The sequence below is a fragment of the Scyliorhinus canicula genome, chromosome 18 (genome assembly GCF_902713615.1).
Source record: "Scyliorhinus canicula chromosome 18, sScyCan1.1, whole genome shotgun sequence".
Taxonomy (NCBI): Eukaryota; Metazoa; Chordata; class Chondrichthyes; order Carcharhiniformes; family Scyliorhinidae; genus Scyliorhinus; species Scyliorhinus canicula.
In genome coordinates, this window is record NC_052163.1 from 118800462 (window position 1) to 118822215 (window position 21754).

The 21754-nt window shown below is 47.0% G+C and overlaps 1 protein-coding gene and 1 long non-coding RNA gene across 15 annotated transcripts in view; one reads left to right on the forward strand and one right to left on the reverse strand.

Annotated features, from left to right (window-relative positions):
- The window catches only part of LOC119953761 (guanine nucleotide-binding protein G(I)/G(S)/G(O) subunit gamma-7-like), a 256723-nt gene extending 249981 nt beyond the window's left edge, over positions 1–6742 (reverse strand). For 11 of the 14 annotated variants that reach the window (XM_038778374.1, XM_038778372.1, XM_038778371.1 and 8 more), the window contains exons 1-2: positions 6656–6742; positions 5767–5825 (exon numbers count right to left, since the gene is read on the reverse strand). The gene's annotated coding sequence lies outside the window, so the exon portion shown is untranslated. Of the gene's footprint in view, positions 1–5766; positions 5826–6207; positions 6403–6655 lie in introns of those variants that run through there. The other 3 variants (XM_038778369.1, XM_038778368.1, XM_038778375.1) reach the window with 2 other exon arrangements.
- The window catches only part of LOC119953764, a 147060-nt gene that overhangs the window by 47821 nt on the left and 77485 nt on the right, over positions 1–21754 (forward strand). The gene's annotated exons all lie outside the window — the stretch shown is intronic.

A 21754-nucleotide genomic window follows, 5' to 3' on the forward strand; every position in this document is an offset into this window, starting at 1 on the left:
CTCAGATGCCGCCAGACCCCTGTATTTCCAACATTTTCTGTTTATATTATGTACTTTTGAATGTCATAGCTATTCAATAATGCAAGTTCTAGGAACTGTTTTGGGGATTTTTTTTTTTTAATATAAAAAGAGCACAGCTGAACAAATTGAGAGAATCAGTTGCAGAATCAGAGAATGCTCTAACCATGCTTCAACACTCAGAAGAAACAGACACGGAGTTTTTGACAGCGAGTCATAATGTTGTACAACAGGTCTATGCAATGTAATTGACAACATATCAGGGACACTGATTTACCATGATTAAAATGCATTATTGGATTTTAAATAAGTTCTGCTGTTGCCACTAAAATGATTTAACTTTAATAAAAATCAAACATTGTGATGCTCTATAGCCTATATAAAATATGCTCTATAAAATAATTTCAGTTGCTTCATGCAGTTAACAAGAAAGGTAATTTTGTTTGTTACTTTGAGCTTGCAATCAAAGCTGATCCTGATGTTAAGACCAGTGAAGACAATCTCAAAAGTTATGGAGTAGATATTCATGCTCTAGAGCCAGAAAGCTGTCAGCAATGGTGAGGGAGCTGGCGGGGTTTATGCAGCTTATGGGTGGGGTGGATCCATGGCACTTGAGACCCCTAGAGGAAGTGAATTCTCCTTTTTCTCGCATGTCCACAAGGGCTATTCTATGATAGATTTTGTTTGTTATGTACAAGACATTGATGATGAATGGCTGGCACAGAATACTGGGAGAATGTGATGTCTGATCATGCACCGCACTGGGTGGATCGGCAGGCAGAGAGGTCATACCACCAAAGGCCCCAGTGGAAGATGGACATAGGACTTCTTTCTGATAAAGGGATTTGAGAGAGGCTAGAGGGGCTAGTCAAAATTACATGGAACAGAACGACATTGGTAAGGTTTCCGCCAGTATGTTGTGGGGGGCATTGAAAGCTGTGAATTGTGGAAAGCTCATCTCGATCGGTGCGCAAAGGCTGAGGTGGAGCAGGCTGAGCAGTCAAGACTGATGGGAAGCAATTTTGACAGTTGATTGTAAATACTCAGTTGCCAGAGGAGGTGCTACTTAAGGAGCGACAGAGGCTCCAAATTGAGTTTAGACTGGTTTCTACCAAAAAGGCAGTGGTATATAAATACAATTCTATAAGCGGTTTGGGTCGCTGCTGGGTCCATTGTTGGTGCAGATGTATAACAAAGCACTGTAGGAAGGCAAGCGCCACCCCACATTGTCACAGGCATCTTTCTCACTCATCCTAAAGGACAAGACCCAGGTGGGTCTTACCGGCCGATCTCACTATTGAAACTTCTGGCAAAGATTGTAGCTACACAAATTGAGGGTTGTGTGCCGAATGTAGCTGGGAAGACCAGACAGGATTTCTTAAGGGTAGGCAATTATCGCCAAATGCAGTGGCGCAGTAGGTTAGTCCTGTGGCCTCACGGCACCAAGGTCCCAGGTTCGATCCCGGCTGTGGGTCAATGTCCGTGTGGAGTTGGCACATTCTCCCCATGTTTGCATGGGTTTCGCCCACACAACCCAAAGATGTGCAGGGTAGGTGGATTGGCCATGCTAAATTGCCCGTTAATTGGGAAAAATTAATTGGGAACTTTTTTTTTTTAATTATCGCCAAATGCATGGAGGCTATTGGATGTGATCATGATGCCTACAAGGAGGGTTGAGGAGCACCCTGACAAATGGAGTCAGCTGCAAGTACTTTACTTTATAGTGTGGAACAAAACAAGGGTACCCTGCTCACTCCATCCCTCTTTTGTTTTGCGATTGAGCCATTGGCAATGGCTCTCCGGATATGGGAATTTTGGGGGGGGGGGAAGAAGAGCTCGGACTGTAAAAATTGTGGTTCTGTTGAAATTATGATTGTATTCCAGAGTCTCCCAATTTTCTTGCCCAAATTACTCTTTAAGAAGGGCTTTGTGCGAAGGAAGATTCCTTGAACCACGAGAGCTTTCCTGGAGAGAGATAGACCGGGGGGGGCGGTAATTTGCAGACTCGTCAGAGCTGGCGTAGGTTTACCAGTTACCAAATGGAAATGGGTTCAGATAAGGAATTGAGAAAGGAGGTGGGTTCATTCCCAATGTTGCTGCCCCCAGGACTACAGGATAGGCTCTTACCAGGACAAGATTGGGAAAGGCAAGGTCTCTGATATCCATGCAGAGCTGACAAAAAAAGGACAGCATCAATGAAGGATATTTGGCTAAAATGGGAGGAGTAACTAGGCAGGGTGGGAATTTGGACGAGGTACAGTGTAGGATTAATGCTTCCTCGTCATGCGCCAGACGAAGTCTACTCCAATTCAAACTGGTGCATAAAGCGCATATGACAACAGCCAGGATGAGCAGATTCTTCTCGGAGTAGACGACCAATGTGTGTGGTGTGCTGGGTCCCTGGCGAACCAGTCCACATGTTCTGGGATTGTCCGAAACTAGTGGGGTTCTGGAGGGGGGTTGCCGATTTACTGTCAAGAATTTTGGAAATTAAGGTAACACCATCCAGTGGGTATCAATTTTCGGAGTGTCTGATGATCCGGGTGCTCTGGTGGAGAAAGAAGCTGACGCAATGGCATTTGCCTCCCTCCTAGCCCCGAGGAAGATCTTGCTGAGTTGGCAGGACTCGGAGCCACAAAGGGTTGGGACATGGGTGCAGGACCTAGCTGAATTCCTCCACTTGGAAAAGATTAAGTTCGCCATTAGGAGGGATGGACAAGGTGGAAGCTATTAACTGACTTCAAGGCATAGTAATACACAAGTTGTGGGGGGAAATGTCCCTTTTCTTTAGGGGAAGGAGAGGGTCGAGTGTTACATTGGATAATTAATTCTATGGGGGGGGTGAAGAGGAGATAAAATGAGATTATATATACGTTGGGATTGCCATGTTATTACATCACGATTTGTTTGTTACGGCGTGTGTTTTTGTCTCTGCACACATTGGAAATACCTCTAATAAACTATCTTTTTTTTTAAAACCTTGGTATCACATTTGATTTGGAGGGGAGGAGGAGTTTCTAACCTCCTGTTCATGGGATCACAAAGAACTCACATTTCCACCTCAGTAACATTGCTCCATGTTTACCCGTCTCAGCTTATCTGCTTTACCTATCCATGCCTTTGTTACCACTGGACACAAATTATTTGAAAGCATTCCTAGCTGGCCTCCCACATTCCACCCTCTGTAATCTTGATGCCATTCTAAACCCCTCTCCATGTCTTAATTTTCCTATTCCCCTATCACCCCAGTGCTCGGTGATCTACATGTTGCCAAGCAACATCTGGATTCAAAAATTCTCATCGTAGTTTTCAAATACCTCCTTGCATTTCTCTCTGCCCATCTCCAATTTCTTCCAATTCCATAGCTCTCATATCTGCACTCCTCCAATCACGACCTCTTGTGCATTCCCAATGATAATTCCCCCACCACTGGTGATTGCACCTTCAGTTGCCTAAGCACCAAGCTCTCTATCTCACTTTCCTTCCTTGAGACAATCCTTAAAAGTCACCTCTTTGACCAAGCTTTTAAAAGCTTTTCTGACCCATTATCACATGAGGCTCTGTGCTACATTTTGTTTTATAATGCTCCTGTGAAGCATGTTGGAATCTTTCATTTCATTAGAAGGTGCTTAATTGCAAGCATAATTTTGTTTAAATCAAGACATTGAACAATAGATTGGGCTTCAGAGAATTCTGTACAAATCTTAAGCTGATGGAGCACAAGATAGACAATTTTACACCAATTTCATAACTGAGGATGATGTTTTTTGAAAAATATGGCCAGTAAGGTTTTTTTATCTTTTTAGATGTAATATATACACAATACCACTATTGTCCAGTAACAGCAGCATTGTTAAGAATGCAGGAATAGGATTAATCATTCTGATGCTCAATTCATTCCAAAATTAAAGCAAACAAATATTTCTAAAAATTAAGCTTGCACAAGTCAATTTCTTTCACTTGATTTACAGAACTACTAGCTCATTTCCTCTGGTTTTGCTCACAAGTAGTTCATGGCACAATGCAAGGCTTTTGAGGAGAAGCACAATTAAGGACCAGCTAGGAAGCATAACAGATAAGCTGACCAGTACAGCACATGAGTTGGAGTCTTCAGCAGTTGTTCAGGGAACAATTACAAAGTTACTTCAGCGCTTACTAACAAGCAAGGGATTCTCTTAATATTTGAAGATGGAGAAAACATTTAAAGTTTTTAAAGGCAAGAATAAGAAAAAGGTCATCTTTTGCTGCAAGGATTCAACTGCCTCATCTGTATTGAACAGTCACCTACCAGACATTATACTCTGCTACAGTTTCCAAGTGCTAAAAAACAAGAATCTCCCATTTATTCACTCCTGGATAGCTTGTATTAATCAGCAATAATTCAACACTCACTTCATATTGTCAATTAGATTACAGATTAAACCCATACAAATATAAAATGAATGTTGTGCAAATGAAGTAATTAAAAACACATAGCTGTCTCAATTTTACTGTTTTACCCTTCAGTTTAGTTCCTATCACCTGTTATAAATGACACAATATACAAAGACCATATAAATATTAATGCACCTGCGTTACGTAGAAGAACAGGATCAAAACCACTAGAGCTCAACCAGTTTGCTAATGTCAGTTCAAGTCATTTCAATTGAGAAATTATATCTGCAGCACTCCAGTAAAAGACATCAATGTCTAGCTAGCATATCAATGCTGATGGCAACAAAAGCACGGCACATGGCACAATGGTTAGCATTGCTGCCTCCAGCACTAAGGACCCGGGTTCAAATCCTGGCCCTGGGTCACAGTCCGTGTGGAGTTTGCACATTCTCCCCATGTCTGTGTGGGTTTCACCCCCACAGCCCAAAGATGTGCAGATTAGGTGGACTGGCCATGCTAAATTGGAAAAAAAAAATTGGGTGCTCTAATTTTTTTTTTAATGCTGATGACAACAGGCCCACGACAAGTACATTTATGTTGTCCAGAACACAGGAAAACGTGTCTTTAATGTAAAATGGTCAGACCAGGGAGCAAATTAAAGGCTGAAGTTTAATATTGAATATTATCTAACAAACAGTTACATGGACCTCCTGTGGTTTCCATAGTGCATTTGAGCTCCAAGATTAGGTTACAGTCATAATTTTATATATCTGTTTATCCTCAGTCCTCAAGGTAGACTCCAGTAGCTCATTAGTACCTCACCCAAATTATTGTTGTTCCGATGTTGGCAAGTTTTCCATTGCACACAATGGCTACACACATGCCCAAAATAAATTCACAGACTGCAATCCAGAACAGGAAAGTGGCTGATCATTCCTTCTCCTCGAGCCCACATCAGTGGCTAATAATTGAATCCAACTGAGAAGCTAATTCAGTACAAATCAAGAATTAAACCTGTTTTACTGCTACTCTGGGAAGCACATTAGGACATCATACTTACTACATCGAGGTGCTACATAAATGGAAGTCATTGATGATCATCCAAGGGAACTCTACAGCTTTACAATTTTTTTTTGAAATTACAGTGCTCATTTTTTCCAGTCTTAGCAGAAAGCCCCTGGATGTTCATAGAAGTCCATTATACTCTTCCATCGTTTCAATCTGGCAAATTATCAGAAAGTAATTTGTTACAGATGACAGAGGAAACTGCTTACTGATTGCACACAAGATAACATCTGTTGTGGGGCCAAGTTCATAACACATTTAGTGACATGTCCCTTAAAAGCGCAATATATTCAAATGGCAGTGATTTACCTTGTTTTTAAATTAAACAAGCATCATACAGACAGGATACAGTCAGTGGGAACCTGAAACTGAATCACACAATTACGCAGGTTAGAGTTACAACTCACAACTTAATTTCTAGGCTTAATTTCAACCAACTCCAAGTTTCTACTCCTGTCAGCAGCTGCAGTCAAATTTCCAATACATGATATTTTTTAAAAGAAATAAAATCCACACACAGTTGTCGTCTTACCGCGCTATTTGATTAACACCTAGCTTTAACTCCACTATTAATAATTCATGGTTGAAGCATGTTTCGTGTGTGCCTCTCTCTCTGCTTGGCAGTGCACTTTGATGGTGAGCGCCAATTGAAGTGTTTTGAGATATTGCAGCTAAATTAACGTAGCACCCTGCAGGAACACATTAAATAACACTTTCTTGAACATTAAGACAGTTCTGCGGATTTCTTACTAGCTCGGCCCCGTTTCTGCCTTCACACAAGTGGACTGGATTCGGATCCGCGGGGGGGAATAAGCATCGCCTGGGCTCTGACAGGACTCAGAATTGCGACCACCCCAGCAGCCATTATAACCCCCCTCCCCAGCCTGTAAATGGCACCTCTCCTTCGCCCACCACCCGCCATTTCACACCTCATTTCCCTCAGGAGGTGAATAATCCAATTGAAAAATAACTAACCCCCCAGGGTATCCTTCGTGTCACCCCCCTCCTCCTCCTCCTCCTCCTCCTCCCCCTCCGTCTCCGTCTCGGTCAATGGACACCTTTTTTTGAGCTCCCTGTCACTGACACCTCGTTGCACAGCAGCCCTTGCCCCCCCCCCGCTTTTCCCGCCCGATAACGGTCACCACCGCCACCCCCTCCCGGCGCCTCGCCAACCGCCACTTCCCCCGCGTGCACTTACCCCTTGGGTTTAAAGGCCCGCACGAGACCCAACCAAGAGCCAGAATCGGCCAATCTTCCAACGCCCTCCCGCCCTGATGGACGTGCGGGCCGTCCAATCGCAAAACCCCCCCCGCGGCGGCGGTGGCCAATCGCCGCGCGGCCGGAAGGCGGGGCTCAAGGTTCGGCTGAGTCATAGACCGTGACGTCACGGGCCTCGCCAACCCCCAGAGATTTTTTTTCCTCTCCGCGCTTGTCGATTGATTGACACGGGCGTTAGCCAATCCAGATTCGGGCCGTGCGGTTGCCTGTGTGACGAAGGGACAAATCAAAGCAGGGGTGAGGCGGGAACTTCAATTGTTTCTCTGGCGCATGCGTTCGGAGCTTTCAAGCAGATTTCTCCATGATCATAATAATATCACATATATATACATAATTATATATATATATAATGATCATATCATCATAATCGTCATAACATTGTAAGGGCTACACAACTTGGAAGGAATGTGTGTTTCTCCTTTCCCCAATAGACATTGATGTATTGGGTAAGCTGGGTCTTCCACTGCGTTTACCATAGCACAGTAAGAAGTCTTACAACACCAGGTTAAAGTCCAACAGGTTTGTTTCAAACACGAGCTTTCGGAGCGCAGCTCCTTGAGGGACAAGAAGTGGGATTTTAAAAGGGGAGCAACGTGGAGGATAAAGTTCATGGTCTGAAGTTGTTGAACTCAATGTTAGTTTGAGAATCCAGGATACAATTTATAATAATCTTTATTAGAGTCACAAGTAGGCTTCCATTGATACTGCAATGAAGTTACTGTGAAAATCCCCAAGTCACCACATTCCGGCGCCTGTTCGGGTACACTGAAGGAGAATTCAGAATGTCCAATTCACCTAACAAGCACGTCTTTTGGGAGTTGTGGGAAGAAATCGGAACACCCGGAGGAAACCTACGCAGTCACGGAGAGAATGTGCAGACTCGACTCAGACAGTGACCCAAGCCGGGAATCGAACCTGGGACCCTGGTGCTATGAAGCAACAGTGCTAACCACTATGCTAATGCACCGCCCAATTTAAGCCCATAAGGCTGCAAAGTGCCGAATTGGAAGTTTAGAATATGGATAGAGTATGTACACAAAAAGTCAAAAAGTGTGGTAGCTAGAAGGGATACATTAGAAGAAACTAGGGTGAAGATTGAAGTGACTGATGTCACCTAATAGAGGTCTTTCACGTATGAAAGGTTTTGATAGCGTAGACACGGATTTGCTGTGGTGTAATTGAATGGTGGAGCAGGTTCAAAGGGTTGAATAGTCTACTCCTGCTCCTAATTCTTATGTTCCTATTTGGAAACACATTTTTTGTGTCCACACTGTCAAAACCTTTCACACTTTAAAGACCTCTATTAGGTCACCCTTCAGCCTTCTCTTTTCAAGAGAACAGTGATCCAACCTGTTCATCCTTTTCTGATAAGAAAAACCTTGCATTTCTGGCCATCCTTGTGTCATTTATTACACCTTCCCCAATGTCCCTCTGCACCATACTTGCTTCTGAGGCAGAATGTCACCTGGATGTCCTTTTGACATGTTTTGCAAATCATTGGTAAAGAGATTGGTATAAACACCATTTGAAACTAGATAGATGGTAAGAAATCAAGAACTTGCATTTATATTAATAAGTCTTACAACACCAGGTTAAAGTCCAACAGGTTTGGTTTGAATCACTAGCTTTCGGAGCACAGCTCCTTCCTCAGGTGATTCAATTGACATTTGATTGTCTGCTGCGATAAAAGAGAAACTTGAATTTATATAACATCTCACATCTCCTGTCTCAGAAACATTTTTTTAAAATTTAGATTACCCAATTCATGTTTTCCAATTAAGGGGCAATTTAGCGTGGTCAATCCACCTACCCTGCACATCTTTAGGTTGTTTAGGCGAAACCCACGCAAACACGGGGAGAATGTGCAAACTCCACACGAACAGAGACCTGGGACCTCGGCACCATGAGACCACAGTGCTAACCCAATGCGCCACTGTGCTGCCCCCGTCTCAGAAACATGAAAGCGCCCCATAATAAATAAACTTGACTGTTGTTACATAGGCAGGGCTGCCAACTCTGCTTGGATGTATTCCTGGAGGGTTAGTCACATGACCGCCAACCTCCCCAAAAGGCCATGGATGCTGTGACAATTGCGCCTTTCAAGACTGAGAATGATATATTTTTGTTTGGTAAGGGGAACAAAGGGATATGGAGCTATGGTGGGTAAAAGGAAGAGGCCCAGGTCAGCCTTCATCTAATTGAATGGCAGAGCAGGCCCAAGAGCCTGAATGATGTACTCCTGTTCCTATGTGTCTACAATCCTGGTGAGATCGCAACGCTTTACGTGGGCAAATATTGCAGCTATTTAGTTAAACTTTTTTGATGGTTTTTATTGAAGGAGGAAAGGCGGAAACTGAAAAAATTCCTTGCTTTTCAGACACTGCTGTTGGATCTTTAACACCCTGTTGAATTATCAGGATAGGACTTCCGGTGGGCGGCCATGGAGGGGTAGGTTGCACATTTGATAGCTCCCGCCTGTAATGGACTTTTGGACCTTTTTCCCCTGTTTTTTTTGGATTTTATGGGATAAATCAGTGAAGAGTGAGACAGTAAGGAGAAATCCCCCTCCGTTGTATGGAGAATTGGACCAGAAGTGGCCGTGTGAGAAGACAAAGTCCTATAAGGGAGATGCAAGCAGAGCTGGTAACATAGGACAGCATGGTGGAGAGCAAGTGCCGCGGGAAGATGGCACAGTGGTCGACGGAGTAGCTGGTGAAGTTTTCAAGGATTGCTTCACCAAGCTGAAGAAGGACACGCTGGACCCGATTAAGGCTCCGATTGATCAAGTGGTTCAGAATCAGGAAACCCACGGGAGAACGATCCAGGAGGTCGAACAAAAGTTGTCCGAGCATGAGGAGTATATAACTTTGGAAAGCAAGGTGGGGTGATGAACGACCGCCAAAAAAGAATGCAGAAGAAGCTGGAAGACCTGGAGAATAGGTCCAGGAGGCAGAATCTCAGAATTGTTGGCCTTCCTGAAGGCAGTGAGGGATCGGATGCGAGGGCCTATGTGTCGGACATGTTGGAGAAGTTGATGGGGGCTGGGGCGTTCCCTCGGCCACTGGAATTGGACAGAACGCACATTTGGCAATTTTCTGGGGTATAAATTGAACATGGGGAAAAGCGAGGTGTTTGCGATCCAGGCAAGAGGGCAGGAGAAAAGACTGGGAGAGCTGCCGTTTAGATTGGTAAGGAAGAGCTTTCGCTATCTGGGAATCCAGGTGGCCCGGGAATGAGAAGTATGACACAAGTTAAACCTATCCCGGTTGGTAGAACAAACAGAAGGGGACATTAAGAGATGGGACATGCTCCTGCTATCACTGGCAGGGAGGGTACAGACTGTGAAAATGACGGTCCTCCCCAGATTTCTGTTTATCTTTCAGTACCTCCCCATCTTCATCCTCAAGGCCTTTTTCAAGCGGGTGAATAAGGTTATTTCGGGATTTGTGTGGTCGGGTAAAACCCCGCGAGTGAAGAAAGTGTTGCTGGAGCGCAGTCGGGGGGGAGGGTGGATTGGCGCTGCCGAACTTCTGCAATTACTACTGGGCAGCTAATATAGCCACGATTAGAAAGTGGGTAATGGGGGAGGGGTTGGCATGGGAGCAGATGGAGGCAGCGTCATGTAAATCAGTGTTTTTGAAAAAAAATTCTGGGGATCCATTTTTACCAACCGGCCAACCTTCGGGACCCAACTCCGGTGGAGAAGCTTAAGGACAAGTGGGAGGACGAGCTAGGAGGAGAGATAGAGGCGGGGCTATGGGCAGATGCCCTAAGCAGGGTTAATACCTCCTCATCATGTGCCAGGCTTAGCCTGATACAATTTAAGGTAGTTCACCGGGCACACATGACAGTGGCTAGGATGAGCAGGTTTTTCGGGGTTGAGGATAGGTATGCGAGGTGCGCGGTAGCCCAGCAAATCATGTCCACATGTTTTGGGCATGCCCGAAGCTGAGAGGGTTTTAGCACGGTTTTGCTAAGGCAATGTCCACGGTGCTAAAAACACGGGTGGTGCCAAGTCCGGAGGTAGCGATCTTTGGAGTGTCGAAAGATCCGGAGTTCAGGGGGCGAAAGAAGCCGACGTCTTGGCCTTTGCCTCTCTGGTAGCCCGGAGACGGATCTTGTTAATGTGGAGGGACTCGAAGCCCCCGAGTGTAGAGACCTGGGTTAGTGACATGGCTGGGTTTCTCAGTGTCGAGAAAATAAAATTTGCCTTAAGAGGGTCAATGTTAGGGTTCTCTCGGAGGTGGCAGCCGTTCGTCGACTTTCTCGGGGAAAATTACAATGTCAGCAGATGAAATGAAAATCGCTTATTGTCACGAGTAGGCTTCAATGATGTTACTGTGAAAAGGCCCTAGTCGCCACATTCCGGCGCCTGTTCAAGGAGGCTGGTACGGGAATTGAACCATGCTGCTGGCCTGCCTTGGTCTGTTTTCAAAGCCAGTGATTTAGCCCAGTGTGCTAAACCAGCCCCTTTGCAGTATTCCAAGGGGGTGTGGGGGGTGGATTGTTGTTGTATGGTTGAGGTGTGAGAAGATTGGGCTGGGGGAGGGGGAGAAATGTTTATTTTACCATGTTGATGTCATTGTTTATGTTTCTGATATAAAAATTTTCAAATATCTTAATAAAATATTATTTAAAAAAAAAGAATTATCAGGATAGGTAGGTTTAACATTTCATCCAACAATGTATAGCATTCCCTTTGTGCTACACTGGGTTCCATTCCAGATTTTATGATCAAATTCTGTCGTACAACTGGAACCCATTATCTTCTGACTCAGGACACATGAATCCTACCAACTAAACCAAGTATATATATACAGTATATATATATATATATAATATACACACACACACATATATAATATATATATAATAAATATAATATATATGTATATAAAATATATGTGTGTGCATAATATATATGTATATAATATATGCGTGTGTATAATATATATGTATATAATATATGTGTGTGTATACATATATATAATTATACACAAACACATATATTATATATATTATCACATTGTCCCCGTGTAGTCTACACATTCTCCCCGTGTGTGCGTGGGTTTCCTACAGGTACTCCGGTTTCCTCCCACTGTCCAAGATGTGCAGGTTAGGTGGATTGGCCAAGCAAAATTGCACTGGCCAAAGGGGGTTACTGGGATGGGGTGGACGAATGGGCCTGGATAGGGTGCTCTTTCAGATTTGATGGGCCGAATGGCCTCCATTTGCACTGTTGGGATTCTATGATTCTATGATATAAAGCAAATCTGCAGAGCCATACTTCATATCCATCAGCAAAGTATGATGTACGATTTAGCAACATTTCCAGAGGAACAAATGGCAACATTTAAAGTCAGGCCTAAAAGTTTATTGATTGTTATAAATCGCACAAGATCCATGGGGACGAACCGATTAAACACCCTGTGAGCCTCGTGGGGCGGGATTCTCCGACCCCCCCTCCGGTCGGCAGCACCTGGCAGCGGCCCCCCCCCCGGCGATTCTCCGGCCCGCGATGGGCCAAGTAGCCGCCCGCTTTTTGCCGGTCCCGCCAGCATAAATTAGAGTAGGTCCTTACCGGTGGGACCTGGCGGCGCGGGCGGCCTCTGGGGCTCTCGGTTGTCGTGGGGGGGATCTGGCCCTGGGAGGTGCCCCCACGGTGGCCTGGCCCGCGATCAGGGCCCACCGATCCGCGGGTGGGCCTGTGCCATGGGGGCACTCTATTCTTCCGCACCGGTGGCTGTAGCGGTCCGCTATTGCCGGTGCGGAGACAAAGCCCTCTGCATATGCGCTGGGATGACGCCAGCACACACTGGCGCTCCTGTGCATGCGCCATCTCGCGCCGGCCGGCGGAGGCCCTTCGGCGCTGGTTGCCGTGGCGCCAAGCCGGCACGTGGTGCCGGCCGGCACGGCACAAACCATTCCAGGGCCGGCCGAGCCCCTGAAAGGTGTGGAGGATTCCGCACCTTTGGGGCGGCCTGACGCCGGTGTGGTTCACGCCACTCCTACCCGCCAGAGTTGCCCGCCCCGCCGATTACGGCAGAATCCCGTCCGTGGAGCACGAGCTCTCCTGCTGAAGGGCAGGGAACCATCAGCCGGATATTAGCCTTAGGACATAAAAGTTGGCCCAGGTAGGAGCCGTGCTGATTTTAAAAAATATATTTTATTGAAGATTTTTCATAGATAACAAACACAATCTCAAATTGAACATAACCCAGAAAACAGCTCATACATGGTACATTTGTTGTGCTATTAACACAAAAAGAAACCCACATTCAACCACCCTTATAACCCCCCCCTAGTCCCATAACTGTACCCTACCCAACCCCTCCAACAGCTGAGGGTAATGAGATAAATGGCTGCCATCTCAGGTCGAGCCCCTCCACCGATCCCCTAATAGTTTATTTGACCTTTTCCAGGTATTAGAACTCAATAAGGTCACCCAACCAGGCTGAGGCACTAGGCGGAGCGGAGACTTTCCATCCCAGCAGCACATGCACGGGCTATCACGAGGCAAAGGAAAGAGCATCTGCCGTCACCCCGGTCTGCTGCCCCGGCGAGTCCGATAACCCAAAATGGCCAACGGACAAGGCTCCAGATCAATGTTAAGAATCACTGGCATGGTGCTAATGAAGGAGACCCAAAAGCTTACCATCTTTGGACAGGACCAGAACATGTGGATATGATTAGTGAGCCCACAAGAGCACCCCTCACACCTGTCCTCCACTTCAGCAGAAAACCTGCTCATCCTAGTTTTAGTTAGGTGAGTCTTGTGTCCCACATTAAGCTGGATCAGGCTGAGCTGTACACAGGAGGAGGTGGAATTCACCCAACAAAAGGCCTCATTCTAATAGTTTTCGTTACTTCGGTGTCAAAGTGGCTGAGGATTGGGCGTGACTCCGGGGGTTGACCTATGCAAGCTTGGTGAGTAGAGTTAAAGTGGGCCGACTGTGATGGGAGAAACTCCCATTATCTTTGGCAGGCCAGGTCCAATTGGTTAAGGTGAAAATCTTGCCGAGATATGCCGGTGAGGGAATGTATGAACGGGGAATGGGTGGGTAAGTCGAGGGGGTTTGTTTCTTGTATTGAAAGGTGATTTTTGGGGTATTTGGGTTTGGTTAAGGGTTATTGGTTGTATTTTTTTGTAATTTTATATAATATGTTAAAACTTGAATTTAAAAACATTTTTAAAAAAACAAAGGGCCTCATTCCTTTCCTCATCTAGAATGGGCCAACTCCTCTTCCCATTTTGCCCTCACCTGATGCAGTGCTGCAGATTCCACTGAAATGATCCACCCATAAATATTTGAGATGCTCCCTTCTCCAGACCTTCCCGACAATAAGATTCCCCCCTCCCCCCCCAAGCAGGGAGGGTTACGGTGCTACGGGAAAAGTAGAGTAAGCTCCATGAACCGAGTCGCACAACTGAAAGTATCAGAACAGGTGTGCCCCTGATAATTAAAATTTTGCCGAAAACCCCTCCCAGCTGGCAAACAGCCCATCCATAAACAGGTCCCTGAAGCACTCTCACCCCTTCCCATACCTTGAAAGTCACATCCACACCCCGATGGTGCAAACAAATGGTTACCGCACACAGGGGTCAACAATGACACGGCACTCAGCTTTTAATGCTGCCTGAACTGCTCCATATCTTCAAAGTAGAAATCATCACCGGGTTTGAGGTATACTTCATTGGGGAGAATGGGAATGGGACCATCGCCAGAGCCCATAAGCTTAACCCCTTACACCAACTTTCCTCCATCCTCCCCATATTATATCCGGCTCCCTATACCAACCCAGCAGCCGCTCCACATTGGCCACTCAATAATACAGGAGAAAGTTGGGTAACACCAAGCCTCCAGACTGCTGGTCCCTCTGAAGGTACACTCGATGTATTCTTGATGCCTTATTGTCCATATGAAAGAATTCACTAGCGCGTTCACCCTCGCAATGAATGATTTAGCAAGGTTGCACATTCTCCCCGTGTTTGCGTGGGTTTCGCCCCCACAACCCAAAGATGTGCAAGGTAGGTGGATTGAACACGCTAAATTGCCCCTTAATTGGAAAAAATGAATTGGGTATTCTAAATTTATATTTAAAAAAAGAAATAAAAAAGAATGGTTTAGCAAGGAAAACAGGGAGGCATTGAAACAGAAATATGTCCCTTGGCAGAATATTCATATTGATTGTCTGGACTCTACCTGCCAGGGACAGTGGGAGATTATCGCACCTCTGCAAATCGCACCTCATCCTACCCACCAGGCATGTACAATTTAATTTATGAAGCCAGGCTAATCATGGACCATCTGGATACCCAGATACCGGAAGCTACCTCTGGCAAGGAGAAAAGGCAATACCTCCAGATTGGCTTCCCTCCCCAGCCATTAAACGGAAAATGTTCACTCTTTAGGAGCCGTGCTGTTGTGTGCAGTCCCGACTGGGACTCCAATTGTGCTTGAACATAGTTTACTCTGACAATAAACCCTTTTGTTTAATTCGCTTACCGGACTCCTCTGTGATGATAAAGAAAAAAGCCTAATGAGTGGGAATTGTGAGTTGTATTGTTCTTTTGTAAATATTTACATGCGCATACAAAATTCCATTTGCATTATTTTAAATGCAGACAATAACAGTAGCATTAACTTATATTTATATAGGGCTTTTAACACAGTAAGTCACCCCAAGGTGCACAGGAAAATTATCAAACAATATTTGCCATGATCCTCCGAAGGAGAAATTAGGACAGGTGACCACAAGCTTGATCACAGAGAAAGGTTTAAGAAACACCTTACAGAGGAGAGAGAAGTAATGAGGCAAATTAAATATATCAAGAGCTGTGTATTATACAGAATAATTCTGTATATGTGGTTACATTTCTCCCAAGTATCAAGTCCTTCCTGTCATAACTGTCACAGGAAAAGATTATTTCAGAAACTTCTGTCTATTAAAATATCATAAAGCTGGATGAAATGGTGCTGTGGCATATTTGTCACTCAAGGCTGTTAACTACGTTGTAGCTAGGACACAAGCTCATCACCTGACATTCTGCACATAACAACAACTTGCAGTTAGAGTCATAGATGTTTACAGCATGGAAACAGGCCCTTCGGCCCAGCTTGTCCATGCCGCCCAGTGGGTTAGTCCCACTTGCCCACATTTGGCCCATATCCTTCTATACCCACCCTGCCCAGGGAACTGTCTAACTGCTTTTTAAAAGACAAAATCATCCTCGCCTCTACCACTGCCTCTAACAGCCTGTTCCAGATGCTCACCACCCTCTGTGTGAAGACATTTCCTCTCTGGTCTCTTTTGTATCTCTCTCCTCTCACCTTAAACCTATGCCCTCTAGTTCTAGACTCCTCTACCTTTGGGAAAAGCTGCTGACTATTTACCTTATCTATGCTCCTCATTATTTTATAGACATTATTTAAATAGCACTTTTAATATTGCAAACCATCCTCAGCAGCTTTATCGTCAGGAGTCAGATCTGACAGGGACTAAGAGGGAAATGAGGGAAGGTGTCTGAAGGCACAATCGAAGAAGCATTTATAAGGCAGCACGTGAACATGGTGAGGTAATGTAGTGAAGCCGAAGAACTTGAGGAGAGTTCCAGAGTTTAAGGGTAAAATGGTTTTCCAGGGCAGTAGAGTAGGGGAAAGAAAGGACACATAGTTCACAGGATACAATTGAACCTCAGCCATCCCATCAAATGTGACTTAGAACAATACTTCACCCAGAAGTAAAAATATCACTGGACAAGTTACCACAAATCTCTGTTACAGATCGCTTCGAGGCTCCATCAAGATCTGGTGTGAGGTTATCTCCAGTGCACCATCCAATATATGGCTGTGCTTTTCAGATCAGGAGGCCCTGGGAGCAATTACTTGTCTACTTTCTTGACTAAGCAATGGCATATTTTGCGGGGATCAGAAGAGATGAGAAAACAAGCAACAATCAACTTGCATATATGTGGCACCTCTCACATATAAAAGTGTCCCAATGTGCTTCACTGAGGCGTAGTCAGACAATAATGGGTGCTGAAGCAAACAAAGCAATAGAAGGATGGGTGACCAAAAGCTTGGGTTTTAATGAAAACGTTAAAAGAAGATGGACAGGTGCCAAGATGGAGGGATCAGCATTGCGAATTCCAGCACATGTGGTCCACACATCTGTCAGCACGGCCACAAATGGGGACTGTATGAAAGGGCAGTCAGAATAACAGAGAGTTCAGAATGCTAGGGGGCGGGGGGGAAAAGGCATGGAGTGTGGGGGCAGTGGTTGTTGGAAATATTCTCTCTCTTTGAAAACCATCTGGGTTTTAATACATATTATCTTGCAAATGCAGTGTTGAATGTGATGGAAACAATATCCAAGACAGTGAGTTATATTAACTCCTATGCTGCTTTTGGAAAAATACTGACAGAAATTATTAAAATTATAATTGTGCTATTTTCTCAATTTGTCTATGGTTCATAAAAGTTACAAGTCAGATACTCGCAGCATAAAGCTTCCAAAGCTAATAACCTATAAAATCTCTTTTAAATGACTATTCCCCTGGATCATATTAGCAGTTGACTGGTACATCAGGAGATTGTAAAACAGAACCCAAGCTTAAGACTATGAAATATTTAAAGGGACAGTACGGAAAAATTCGTTAACAGCTTTTTGTTGCTTAAGCTTCTACAGTAGATCAGCTGGTAAAGGCAATATATAACTGAATCAAACAGTCTAGATGTTTCAGATGTTATTCCGAGTCTGACTGAATTTACGGTCCTCAACGCGTAGTCCCAGTGCTAACCACTGCGCCACCGTGCTACCCAGTAGAGAGTATAGTAAGTTTATTAAATCCTATAGAAGCTTTTACAATCAATTTTTATGTTCACCACTAGCTTACTTTCATATTGTATTTTCCCTTTCTTAATCAGTCCCTTGGTCCACCTTGGCTGAATTTGAAACTGTTCCCAATCCTCAGGTCTATTGGGCGAAATTCTCCGACCCCCACGACGGGTCGGAGAATAGCGGGAGGGCCTTCCCGACATTTTTCCCGCCATCCCGCTATTCTCTCCCCCCCCACCACCCAACTCCCGACACGAATCGCTGCCGCCGTTTTTTTACGGCCGGCAGCGATTCACAGCTGTTCGATGGGCCGAAGTCCCAGCCCTTTACGCTGTTTTTACGAACGGCAAATAGACCTGGTCTGGTCGTTCGTAAAAACGGCGGGAACAACTCGCTTTTTATAACCATGGCACCGATTGGCACGGCAGTACCACGGCCGTGCCAAGGGTGCCATGGGCCCGCGATCGGTGGGCACCGATGCCCGCGCACTATTTGTCCTTCCGCCGCCCCGCAGTATCCATTCGCGGGGCGGCTGAGGGCATCCCGGCCCGCGCATGCGCGGGTTTCGCGCAAATACGCGATGACGTCATCCGCGCATGCGCGGGTTGGAGTCTTCCAATCCGCGCATGCGCGGCTGACGTCATATGACGCATCAGCCGGCGCTAACTCGGGCAAGCGGGCTTAACGAAATTCGTTAAGCCCGTGATGCCGGAGCTTGCGGCGTCGGGCTGCTAGCCCCGACCGGGGACCAGAATCGGTTCCCGGTCGGGAAGGGGCGCGCTGGCGTCAAACCCGCCCGGGTTTGACGCCAGCCTTACGATTTCTCCTGTTTTGGGAGAATCGCGCCCATTGTTTCTTCTTGCTAATCCCAAAGGAGAAACTGGTGACCATGCAACTCTCTGTTTTCACATGTTCAGAAAGGAAGTTATGGTAAATCTTTTGTTATGATGATGGTAAAAGATCCATGGAATTATAAATAGAAATATTGGATTTTAAAAAGACCAGCGGCGGAATTCTCCCCCCCACCCCCCCATGCCGGGTGGGAGAATCGCTGGGGCGCCGAGCGAGTCCCGCCACGCCGCCCCGGCACCCACACGCGATTCTCCCACCCCCCCCCAAACTGGCGCGGCGAGAATCACGGCTGGCCGCTGGGAGAATCGCCGCTCGCCGTTTGTATTGGGCGAACGGCGATTCTCCGGCCCGGATGGGCCGAGCGGCCGACCCAACATTGCAGGTACCCGCCGGCTCCGTCCACACCTGATCGCTGCCGGTGGGAACAGTCAGGAACGCTGGAGGGGTGGCCTGTGGGGGGAGGGGGGCGGGAATCCAGCACTGGGGGAGGCCTCAAAAGGGGTCTGGCCCGCGATCGGTGCCCATCGATCGGCGGGCCAGCCTCTCTGAAGGAAGAACTCCTTTCCTCCGCCGCCCCGCAAGATCCATCCGACATTTCTTGCGGAGCGGCTGTGGGGAGGACGGCAGCCGCGCATGCGCGTGTTGGCGTCGGCCAACCTGTGCATGCGCGGGTGACGTCATTTACGCAGTGCCGGCCGCGTAATGTACGCGGCGCCACTTTTACGTGGCGCCAAGGCCCGGCGCGCGTTAATGACGCGGCGCTGCTCCTAGCCCCCCGGGGGTGGGAGAATAGGGGGAAGGGAGCGGCCTCCGACAACGGAGTGAAACACTCCGGTTTTTACTCCGGCGTCGGGACTTAGACTCCCGATGGGAAAATTGCACCCCAGAGTTGTATACTTTAAAATGGGCACGAACCCTGAAGATGGCTGAGAATATACAGGGAGTCACTGATAGGAATAGCTGCAGGGTGTTTCACCAAAAGACAATGGAGCCCTTCCCTACATTTCCAGACAAGGTGCTCCTAAATGCACCCAAAGACAGATTATCATCTCCGGTAAAGGCAAAGCAACATTATTAATTTTGTTTAAAAATAGACATTAACACTGCAATGAAACATGTATGACCGACTGGTAGATAGGGACGACACCGTACTGGACGCAACAAGAAGGAAATGGGAGGACGACCTGGGGATGGAGATAGGGTGGAGACTTTGGAGCGAAGCACTGCATCGGGTCAACTCCACCTCCACGTGCGCAAGGCTCAGCCTGACGCAACTAAAAGTGGTACATAGAGCCCACTTAACGAGAAACCGTATGAGTAGGTTCTTCCCGGAGGTGGAGGACAGATGCGAGCGGTGCCAAAGAGGCCCGGCCAACCACGCCCACATGTTCTGGTCTTGCCCCAGACTTGTGGAGTACTGGACAGCCTTCTTCGAGGTTATGTCCAAAGTGGTGGGGGTGAGGTTGGAGCCATGCCCGATAGTGGCGGTCTTCGGGGTTTCAGACCAGCCAGATCTATTCCTGGGGAGGAGGGCGGATGCCCTTGCCTTTGCCTCCCTGATTGCCCGCCGTAGAATCCTGTTTGGCTGGCGGTCAGCAGCACCACCCAGAGCTGCAGACTGGCTGTCCGACCTCTCGGAATCTCTCCAAATGGAGAAAATCAAATTTGCCATCCGAGGGTCGGACGACGGCTTCCACAGAACGTGGGAGCCATTCATGCAACTGTTCCGGGACAGGTTTGTGGCCAACGTACATGAGGAAGAATAGTCGGGTGGCCAAGAACCAGGGGAAAATGGACGGGAATCGGGGGAAGGTAGCCGGGGGGGGGGGGGGGGGTTACGGGCTCGGTATGGGGGTTTGATGGCAAGCCAAGGCCCAAAACCAAACTATAAATAAATGCCTATAAACATGTGCCTCGGCCATATTGGGGAATGTAGAATATGTATGCTGGCTAAAGGGGGCGGCCACAATTGTTGGTATGAAGATGCTTACCTGTAAATATTCATGTTAAATTTTTGTGTTTTCCTTTTTTTTTCTCTCTCTCTAATAATTTGTAATTTGTCATATATAAAGTATGAAAACTCAATAAAAAACATTTATAAAAAAAAACACTGCAATGAAATTACTGTGAAAAGCCCATAGTCGCCACATTCCGGTACCTGTTCGGGTACACTGAGGGAGAATTCAGAATATCCAATTCACCTAACAAGGAAACCAGAGCACCCGGAGGAAACCCACGTAGACACAGGGAGAACGTGCAGACTCCGCACTGACAGTGACCCAAGACAGAATCGCAGGGGCGCCAGGGGGGGCATAAAAAATGTCGGGAGGCCCTCCCACGATTCTCCCATGCCTCGTGAGGAGCGGAGAATTCTGCCCATTGAGTTCAAGGAGATTTTGTTCTGTTTGTGTAAAGAACACAAGAAATTTGCATGCACCAGCTGACTCTCGGGAGTACGATGTGGGGTACATCGCGGCTAGGAGGGGTCCTAGCCAGGGGGGGGGGGGGGGGGGGAGGGGGGGGGGGGAAAGGGGGGGGGGGGCTGGGGGGGGACACCGGGTTGCTGCTGGAAAGACCAGGGACGAGAAGGGGAGAGCCGGGGGGGGGGGGGGCCATCGCTATGGGAAGCGGGTCAGAAAAGAAGGGATGACCCGGGGCGAGCAAGGGACAAGACATGGCTAATCGACAGGGAGTAGGGACGGGTCGCTCTGCGACCCGATTGATCACGTGGAACGTAAGGGGGCTGAATGGGCCGGTCAAAAGATCAAGGGTCTTCTCACACCTGAAGGGACTGAAGGCTGATGTAGCAATGCTGCAGGAGACTCATTTGAGGGTAGCAGATCAGGTCCGCCTGAGAAGGGGGTGGGTGGGACAGGTGTTCCACTCAGGCTTGGATATCAAGAACCGGGGGGTGGCGATTTTGGTGGGAAAGAGGGTGTCGTTTGTGGCGGCAGAGGTGGTGGCAGACAAGGAAGGCAGGTACGTGATGGTGAGGGGTAGGCTGCAGGGAGAGAATGTGGTACTGGTAAATGTGTATGCCCCGAACTGGGACGACGCGGGTTTTATGAGGCGCCTGCTGGGCCTCATCCCGGGACTGGAGGCAGGGGGCCTGATCATGGGAGGGGACTTTAATACGGTGTTAGACCCTGGGCTGGATAGATCGAGTTCCAGGACGAATAGGAGGCCGGCAGCGGCAGAGGTGTTAAGGGGGTTCATGGAGCAGATGGGAGGGGTAGACCCATGGAGATTTGGTAGGCCTAGGGCGAGGGAGTATTCTTTTTTCTCCCACGTCCACAGAGTGTACTCTAGGATCGATTTTTTCGTATTG